Source organism: Apium graveolens, chromosome 3, assembly GCF_009905375.1.
Source record: "Apium graveolens cultivar Ventura chromosome 3, ASM990537v1, whole genome shotgun sequence".
Lineage (NCBI taxonomy): Eukaryota > Viridiplantae > Streptophyta > Magnoliopsida > Apiales > Apiaceae > Apium > Apium graveolens.
In genome coordinates this window covers 74,515,926-74,525,217 of record NC_133649.1, presented here as the reverse complement: position 1 = coordinate 74,525,217, position 9,292 = coordinate 74,515,926, and the positions used below count along the sequence as shown (strand labels likewise).

General features: G+C 30.3%; 1 long non-coding RNA gene across 1 annotated transcript; it reads right to left on the bottom strand.

Moving 5' to 3' along the window:
- Positions 1-1,215: 1,215 nt before the first annotated feature.
- On the bottom strand, positions 1,216-4,653 carry LOC141712446 (uncharacterized). The gene is made up of 4 exons (XR_012571600.1): positions 3,976-4,653; positions 2,785-2,854; positions 2,599-2,681; positions 1,216-1,835 (listed from the first exon to the last, which is right to left on the bottom strand). It is a non-coding gene; the product is annotated as an uncharacterized LOC141712446 (long non-coding RNA).
- Positions 4,654-9,292: the final 4,639 nt, after the last annotated feature.

Sequence of the window (9,292 nt, the reverse complement as noted above, 5' to 3'; positions counted from 1 at the left end):
CCAAAACTTGAATACTTATGAAATATGTGTATTTTATTGAATTATTTATATTATGCTATATCACCAACAAAGAGCATATATATTATAAATTGATAATAAGATCCAATAATATATAACTATAAATAACCTTTTTAAAAGCCATGCAATACTTTCAAATATGTTTAGGTTCTATCAGCAACTTATTTTCTAGTGAAAAAATCGTCTATGAAATCTTTATAAAGCTTTCTTAAATTTATCTATAGAAAAATATTGCAGATGATATAGCAGGATATAATTTTATGATTTTCTTCTTCCAAGTATCTTTTTCCAAGTTCAAATACATATATTGTGCTATCATGCTTTGGAAATTCTAACTTATCCTAGGCTTATATGCTACAGCCTTCTAACAATGGACTTCAACCGCAAAATAGAGAGACATATTTGTAGGAAAAAAATCAAAGGCTCAAATCTCCGTAAATGGAACAAATGATTGGAATATTTGAATAAGTTAAACTGATCAATTGTATTTTGAAGATTATTACATCGATAAATTATTAACTTAGCTATACACTACAACAAATTTGGTCATTTACGACGGTTTTTTTTAACTGAAATCGTCGTAATTGAGCCATTTACGACGGAAAAAAATCGTCATTTTTGGTCGAGTAGTAAGTTCGTTTTTTCTGGTCACAAGATAAAATTGCGTCGCAAGTAAGGAAGAAGGGGGCCCACATACTCAATAAAATAATAAATCTACTTACGACGGAAAATATCGTCGTATGTTATAAACTTACGACGAATAATATCGTCGTATGTTAGTTACTTACGACGGAGGAATCGTCGGATATTTTCTTATGGGTCCCATAATTGATAAAATAAAGCGTAAATTTATGACGCAACTTTACGTCGTAAATTAGTAACTTCCGACAGAAAAAAATGTCGTATGTTAGGTTTTAGGGCCAACTTATGACGGAATATGTTATGAACAACTGTCGTAAGTTTGTATTTCCAGAATAGCCAAATTTTGATTTTTCAGTTTCAGACATTTTCGGCTTCCAATTTAAATTCTAAACCTGCAAACTCTAATGCAATCACAAACTCAACACAACCTCTAAGCCTGCCAGAGTCTAATTTAATTTCTGGCTACCAATCACAAACTCACAAAATCAAAATATAAAACTAATGATATAAGTCAAAATACAATAATTTATATTAGTTATATCATAAATCCGTAAAATTCACATCCAAAAGTAGAAAGCAAACTACAAACACCGACCAAACCAAATTCAATTTACACTTAAATAAGTTAGAAATTTGTAATCAAATCATTTATTTAGGCATAATAATTTGTATACAGAGAAGTAGAAATTTCGTATCCTCTCTTGCTTTCTATTCCACCACACTTCTGGCACACTTCTGGCATAGGCACGCAAGTTTTGCACCATTTCGTCAAACGCTGACTGGTCCAACTCAAAACCAATAACAGCAGCACGAAGACCTTCCACGGTAGCACAGTTTCATGCTTTAAAAGATTCCTTATTGACTCCCATGTTTTTATTGCACCAGATTCAAGAAGCAACTGTACTGGCTTAGACGGAGCTAATTCAAGCTTTTTATGCAAAGTGAAAAAGTTTGATAAACTTTTGACAAGACACTGATACCTTTCAACAGCAACATAAGAGAAGAAGAAGCCAAATAACCGTGGCTTCCATAGAATCCCAGGTAAGTTACCTCATACTTAGCTATTAGTTCCGATAACTTTTCATTACTAATAGAACCTGCTTGCACCTCGATATCACGACAACGTTTATCCCGAAGTTTCGAAACATCCCAATCAGCCTGCTTAATGCTTGCATCTACATTTGAGGGAAAAACATTAATGTGTGTACGTAGACATTAAACACTTATTTAGATCATGTAAAACATGCGCCTACGGACCAATAGACTTTGAGGCGGGGGTATAAGATATTTAAAATTTCCACCCACCATAACATTAATCAGGCTTCTTTACCTTATTTAAAAAAGCAGCATACACCCTTAAAGCAATCCTAACTATAAGGCTAGGTCTATACGCTAGAACATGGCTACAATAAACATGAACCAAAAGGCTGGATTGATTCAGCTAGAGTCTGCCTAGCAGAGGCCTGTTTGGCCTAGCCGAATCCTATCCCCATCCTACTACTAGATAAAGTTTTCCCTAGGGGCTAAGCATGACGAATTAGCTATTTAAACTTGAAGACATTTACAGGGTATACACTTTCTTATTGTATTCTCATCACCTACACAATATATATATGTATGTGTAAATAAACCGTATTGGTAAGAGTTTTTAAAACCTTCTTGGACTATTTTATAAATTTTCCAAAAGTATTACGCTGATTAACACTTTGACGTAAGCGAAATAAAACAAGAGATCTTCCACACTGAATTGATCTTATTAACCATACCACAAAAAAGACTTAAGCTTATATCATTCAAAGTACAGTCATATCTCAAGGGTGATTTCTTTAACTGAAATATTCAGGTTCGTTTCATATTTCTGCTTTAATCTGTTAATATCCTTCAATCTAAATACATATCTTAAATAGCAGCTTGAAGTTGAGGGAAATAGATGTGTACCATTTACTGTTGATATGTGGCCTTCTAGATCAAGGGATGATGAAGGGATCGAATCAGTACGGAAATCATCCCGCTTAAAGTTCCTGAAAATAATTGCCATGCCAAAGTTTTTATGACTTAAAGATACTATGACAAAAGGCATCTCTATAACCTCAAATACTTTGAATGCAAATACAATTATCATACCTTATCTACACTGTGGCCCAACCGCTTCAGTTGGTCAATCCTGCTTCTAGCTTGCACATATGGATTAAATCTGGTGACATATGGACGTGGAAACCAAATTATTATTCTTAAAAGTAGCAACGACATCCAGTAGGAACAATAAATATATAATATTGTGATTTTATATTGCATTATGTTTTAAATTATTGTAGTAACCAAGGATCTGTTAAATTCAAATATCCATGTCACTAGACCACATGTAATGAGTAACTCTGTTATTATGAATTCAGCAATTGTACAATCACCGTAGGTGTATATTCTCTTGGCACTCACAGGGACTGTGAGCTCAAATATCGGGAATGGATCATTCATCCCTTAACTTGTTCTTTTCAGATACATTGTTTTTTAGATACACTTCATAGTGCAAATGTACGTAAAATAGAAAGTTAACAAATTCACTTTCAACTTATTGAACAGAGACGATATTGTTCTGTCTAAACAGAACAGCCATCACAAACTAAATGAAACGAAAGTCTCTATCCAACATTTATTAGCTAAATTTATATATTCCAATTAAGAACTCTTTCTTTTGTTATCTATATTTTTCAAGTCTTATTTTACACTGCCATCAATGCACATCTAATGTGTTCTTTTTGATAAGTATCCAATGTTTTTGGTTGCTTTTTGCAAATATATTATCGGTCCAGCTTGGTTCTTTGTCATCTTATTCCACCTAGCCACCATTACTGACTCTCACATTTTGGTCCATAAGTCATCCTAAATGCTAGTTTCCAAATATGCCAAAAGAATTGAGGAGGATTATAATAACTCTAGATCCACATTTAGCAAGGCAACAACTACATGATTTAGACTCTAGAAGCACATACTCCTGTATAAATAAACATAAATAACTCGAACAAAAATAGAATGTTGCCCTTGTAATTAAGATGAGGATAAGTTATCGGCAAATCTTGTCATAAAAGAAAAGCCTAATTGCAAACACACCTCTCCTTATGTTAGTTGGGGAAAAAGAACTATTACCAAACACAATTCTAATAACTAAAAGATCAGAAAATAAGTTGTTTTTTCCTATGTTAATCCTAACAATTTCTTACCCTTCACAAACAAAGGAAGCAATACTAAGAACTAGCATAAACATGTAAAATTCTCAATGAAATCAAGAACGAATAATAGAAATTTCGGAGAACTCACCAAGCAATCGAACAAGATATTTGTGTCGTAGAAGATTAATAATCGTAAGCTCGGCCAAGAAATCATCCTCACCCTTCAGACTTTCCCTTGAAAACCACATGACAGCCACCTCCAAGTTCTCATCATCAGGAAAAACACCCCTACACACAACTCCATCCCCCTTCAACGAATTAACTGCATTACTCACCGATAACCCCCTACACTACTCCCCCCATTCAAAGCATTCAAAAATCAATCCTCCGACTTGACCTCTCCCAAACAAACTTCCAATACTCGAACCACTCATCTTACTTCTCGCCGGAAACAAAAACAACCTAATTCTACTACCCCCCCCCCCCCCCCCCGAAAAATTCCCTAGATTCGACAAATTCAACCGATCATACTCCTCAACCAAATTCTCCAAAATCCTAATATCTTATAATCGAAATCAAAGAATCAAGATCCTCATTAGGCAACTGATACTTCAACATAACCCCATTACTCAAACCACCACTAATTACAATTTTACCCACCTTTGAAACCAAATGAGACAAGCTCGTGTTTATCAATGACAACGATACGCGTGTCGCCACCGACGTAACAGAGTGATTTGTCGTGAGGGAGAGGGACTATGTGGCCACCGAAGCTACGCATGAGGCGTAGTTTGGGAGGTGGGATTGAATCGGAAGGGGCTTTTGAGGTGGGTGACTAGTACACCTAACAAGTGTTTAATCCTGGAATTTGGTGTTTCGATTATTTAAAAATTATTTCTGAATGATCCAACCGTATGGATGTCAATGGATATATATATTAGTGATATAACCAAAATTTCATATCAAAATAATTTTATTTGGTTTGACATTTTAACAGTCAAGCATCAGTTTGACTAGTACAACTAACTAGTGTTTAATCCTGAATTGGTGTTTCGGTTATTTAAAAAATTTTCTCGATGATCCAACCGTATGGATGCCAATAGATATATATATTAGTGATATAACCAAAATTTCATATCAAAATAATTTTATTTGGTTTGACATTTTAACAGTCAAGCATTAGTTTGACTAGTACAGCTAACTAGTGTTGAATCTTGAATTAGTGTTTCCGTTATTTAAAAAATATTTCTCAATGATCCAACTATATGAATGTCAATAGATATATATATATTAGTGATATAACCAAAATTTCATATCAAAATAATTTTATTTGGTTTGACATTTTAACAGTCAAGTATCAGTTTGACTAGTACAACTAACTAGTGTTGAATCTTGAATTAGTGTATCGATTATTTTAAAAATATTTTTCAACGATCCAACCGTATGGATGTCAATAGATATATATTACTAATATAACCAAAATTTAATATCAAAATAATTTTATTTAATTTGACATTTTAACAGTTAAACATCATTTTGACTAGTACAACTAACTAGTGTTGAATCTTGAATTAGTGTTTCAATTATTTTAAAAATATTTCTCAACGATCCAACGGTATGGATGTCAATATATATATATATATATATATATATTAGTGATATAACAAAAATTTCATATCAAAATAATTTTATTTGGTTTGACATTATAACAGTCAAACATCAATTTGACTAGTACACTTGAATCTTGAATTAGTGTTTCGATTATTTTAAAAATATTTTTCAACGATCCAACCGTATGGATGTCAATAGATATATATTAGTGATATAACCAAAATTTCATATCAAAATAATTTTATTTGGTTAGACATTTTAACATGCAAGTATCAGTTTGACTAGTACAACTAACTAGATCTGAATCTTGAATTAGTGTTTCGATTATTTTAAAAATATTTTTCAACGATCCATCCGTATGGATGTCAATAAATATATATATTAGTGATATAACCAAAATTTCATATCAAAATAATTTTATTTGGTTTGACATTTTAACAGTCAATCATGAGTTTGACTAGTACAGCTAACTAGTGTTGAATCTTGAATTAGTGTTTCGATTATTTTAAAAATAGTTTTCAATGATCTAACCGTATGGATGTCAATAGATATATATTAGTGATATAACAAAAATTTCAAATCAAAATAATTATATTTGGTTTGACATTTTAACAGTCAAGTATCAGTTTGACTAGTACAACTAACTGGTGTCGAATCTTGAATTAGTGTTACGATTATTTTAAAAATATTTTTCAATGATCCAAACGTATGGATGACAATATATATATATATATATATATATATATATATATATATATATATCAGTGATATAATCAATGTTTCATATTAAATTATTTTATCAAAATATTTAATTTTTTCTGAAATTCTTGAAATGTCACCCAAACAAATAAATGTTGACATTAATATTGTTGGATCATGAAATGATATTTTTTAAAAATTGAAATTATCAAAAATCATATGCTAATTTAGGACGAAATCTTTCATAAATTATTATTTGCAAAAAAATTGAGAAAAGTCAAATTTACAGCCAAAATTTTGGGGAAAAGGTTAAATTTCCCTCTTTGATAACTTACGACGACTTTGAATTTCCGTCGTAAATTAGATGTTTCAATATTTTCCATCACAAATATTTCGTCGTAAATTTAGATGAAATATTTTTTTATTTAATTTCAAGTTACAAATATTTTCCATCACAAATATTTCGTCATAAAAATACTTAACTTACGACGAAATGTTCAAATATTTTCCATCACAAATATTTTTTATTTTTTTATTCAATATTTTCCATCACAAATATTTCGTCATAAAAATACTTAACTTACGACGAAATGTTCAAATCGTCACAAATTCAAATGATTTTTATTTTCCCGCCAAATTTTTTGGGAAAAAGTTAAATTTCCCTCTTTGATAACTTACGACGAATTTCAATTTCCGTCGTAAATTTGACGATCCGATTTTTTTCGTCGCAAATATTTCATTGTAAATTTAGATTAAATATTTTTTTAATCAATTTCAATTTAAAATTTTAATAAAAAAAATTAACTTACGACGAAATTTTTAAAGCGTCGCAACTTCAAATAATTTTTTTTTTAATTGTATCGTGCATAATTTTATTAATAAAATACTAAACTTACGACGGTTTTGGGTTTCGTCGTAAATAATTACGGCGTTTTACTTTTTTCCGTCGTAAGTTGGCCGTCGTAATTGGCCTATTTTATTGTAGTATATATGGTATTAAATAAAGGGCATGTTAACTTATTATGTTGTAGATATATATATATACAACAATGTGAAAAGCAAAGTGGAGTTACATGAAAAATATTCCCCACTACTAATTTAACCTCCTCCACTAATTAGAGTAGACATATCAAATTCTACCATATTATTGCAACGTTAATTACACTGCCAATGTTAATTATGTTAACCATGTTAACCGATTGTTCGGCGTTAACCTTGGAATTTGTTTATTTAGATGCCAAATGCAGTGACTACTACAATAGTGAATGCTAGTTCAATATGTTGAAATGGATATACATTCTCTATTCAACTCATGTCATCTTAAAAGTGATTATATTCTCACTGTGATATCAGCTTAAATGCTAATATTTGGGCATCATATACCCAATTATGATTCCCAAATATTAGTGGCCATTGACACATGAGGCATAAACTCCTCAAGTGTGTTTAAATTCAGCTATAAATTATAATTTGTAAGTTTTACTTTATTTGTATATCAAATTTAATAGATTTTTGAAGTTTTGTTCCTCTTTAGATGATATTTCTTAATCTGCTAAACTTTTAATCTCAATATTTATTCTATGTAGGTTACTTGACTATCAGAAAGTGAGGAAGCTGTTATTTTAAGGGTATATATTTCTTAGCATGTTAGCAAAAACAGAAAAATCAATTAATAGAGATAGACGCCAGTAATTCAGTTACCATGTTAAATGTACATAACTTTTGAGTAAAACTTACATAAGTCCTATTTTTTTTACAGGAGCAAGAACTCAGAGCCAAACTTGCTAAGTCACAGCAGGAGTATGATGAGTTGTGCCCCAAAGTATTGTCAAACTATTTAAAAGACAACTGTTGATTTATAATATATATATATATCAGCAATCTGCCATATGAAATCTTTAGTTCTGGTAAAAAAATTTGTTTTAGATTTAGTTACCAAAATCTATTTACTTATATAATGTAAAAAATACAAACTGAAACCATATTTCAACAACATAGCTCAAATTTGCTACTTAAGTGCGGATTTGCTCATTTTAGTGTAATTCCGCTAGGGAATAATTTAGTTACGACGACAAATTCTGTTACTAATATATTATATATTGTTGGCCTGAAGAATTGAACCCATGACACACACTACAAGAAAATAAGCCTAAATTTAACCGAATAAATTCAACCGGTCTAAATTTGACCGATTTCGGTTGTTTCATTGGGCACGGCTAAATACAACCGCCCACGGTTGAATTTAGTAATAAATGCGACCGGATTTTTTGTGCGGTTGAATTTGACTCCATCAAAAATGGAGGGAATTTAGCCGCCAACTGAATTTTTGAACGCTCCTAAATTCAACTGCTAGCGGGCGAATTTAACCTTACCAAAATTGCGGGATATTTTCCCGCTCTTTTTGTTTCAATTTGCTCAAATGGCAAAAAATGATTTCAATCGAAATCGGTTGAAATAATTAAAGTGACTGCAAGCGGTTGTATTTAGTAAAGGAAAAAATACAAAAAAAATAGTTAAAAATCTAAATAGTATTATATATAGTAAAAAACCAGATTAGTTACCTGGCCGATACCCGGTTATAATATAAATATTTTCTAAAAAGATATTTTAAAATAGCTTAATTTAAATTATATATATTAATATAATATTTTGAATACATAATAATGAGAGAAGAATAAAATTATAAATACAAAAATTTTAAAAATAATATTTTCCAAACTACAAATATTGACTATCAACTTTTTATTAAATATAAAAATTATAATGATGAATATTTGTGTAAATAAAATTAATTTTGAATAAGAAAAAATTAGTGAAGAAAATGGAACTATTGAAAATTTTTAATAAGAAAGGAAGAAAGAGAATGAGAAATGGGTAACAAATATAATTAGTGGAGGTAATAAAAAAAAGAAAGATTGAAAATAAATCAAATGAGGAGATGATTGTTAGTGGAAGATGATATCAACAAAATTAATGAGAGTTTCACACATATGATTTGATGATTAAAACTCTTAAATGAGAACTTAACACATTAGATATGATGATGTCATCTATACTTTGTTTTAGTATAATGTAGATTATATATTTATATATAAGGATAACATTCATCACATGTAAAAATATTTATGGTAAAAAATATTTTTAAAATAATCGAA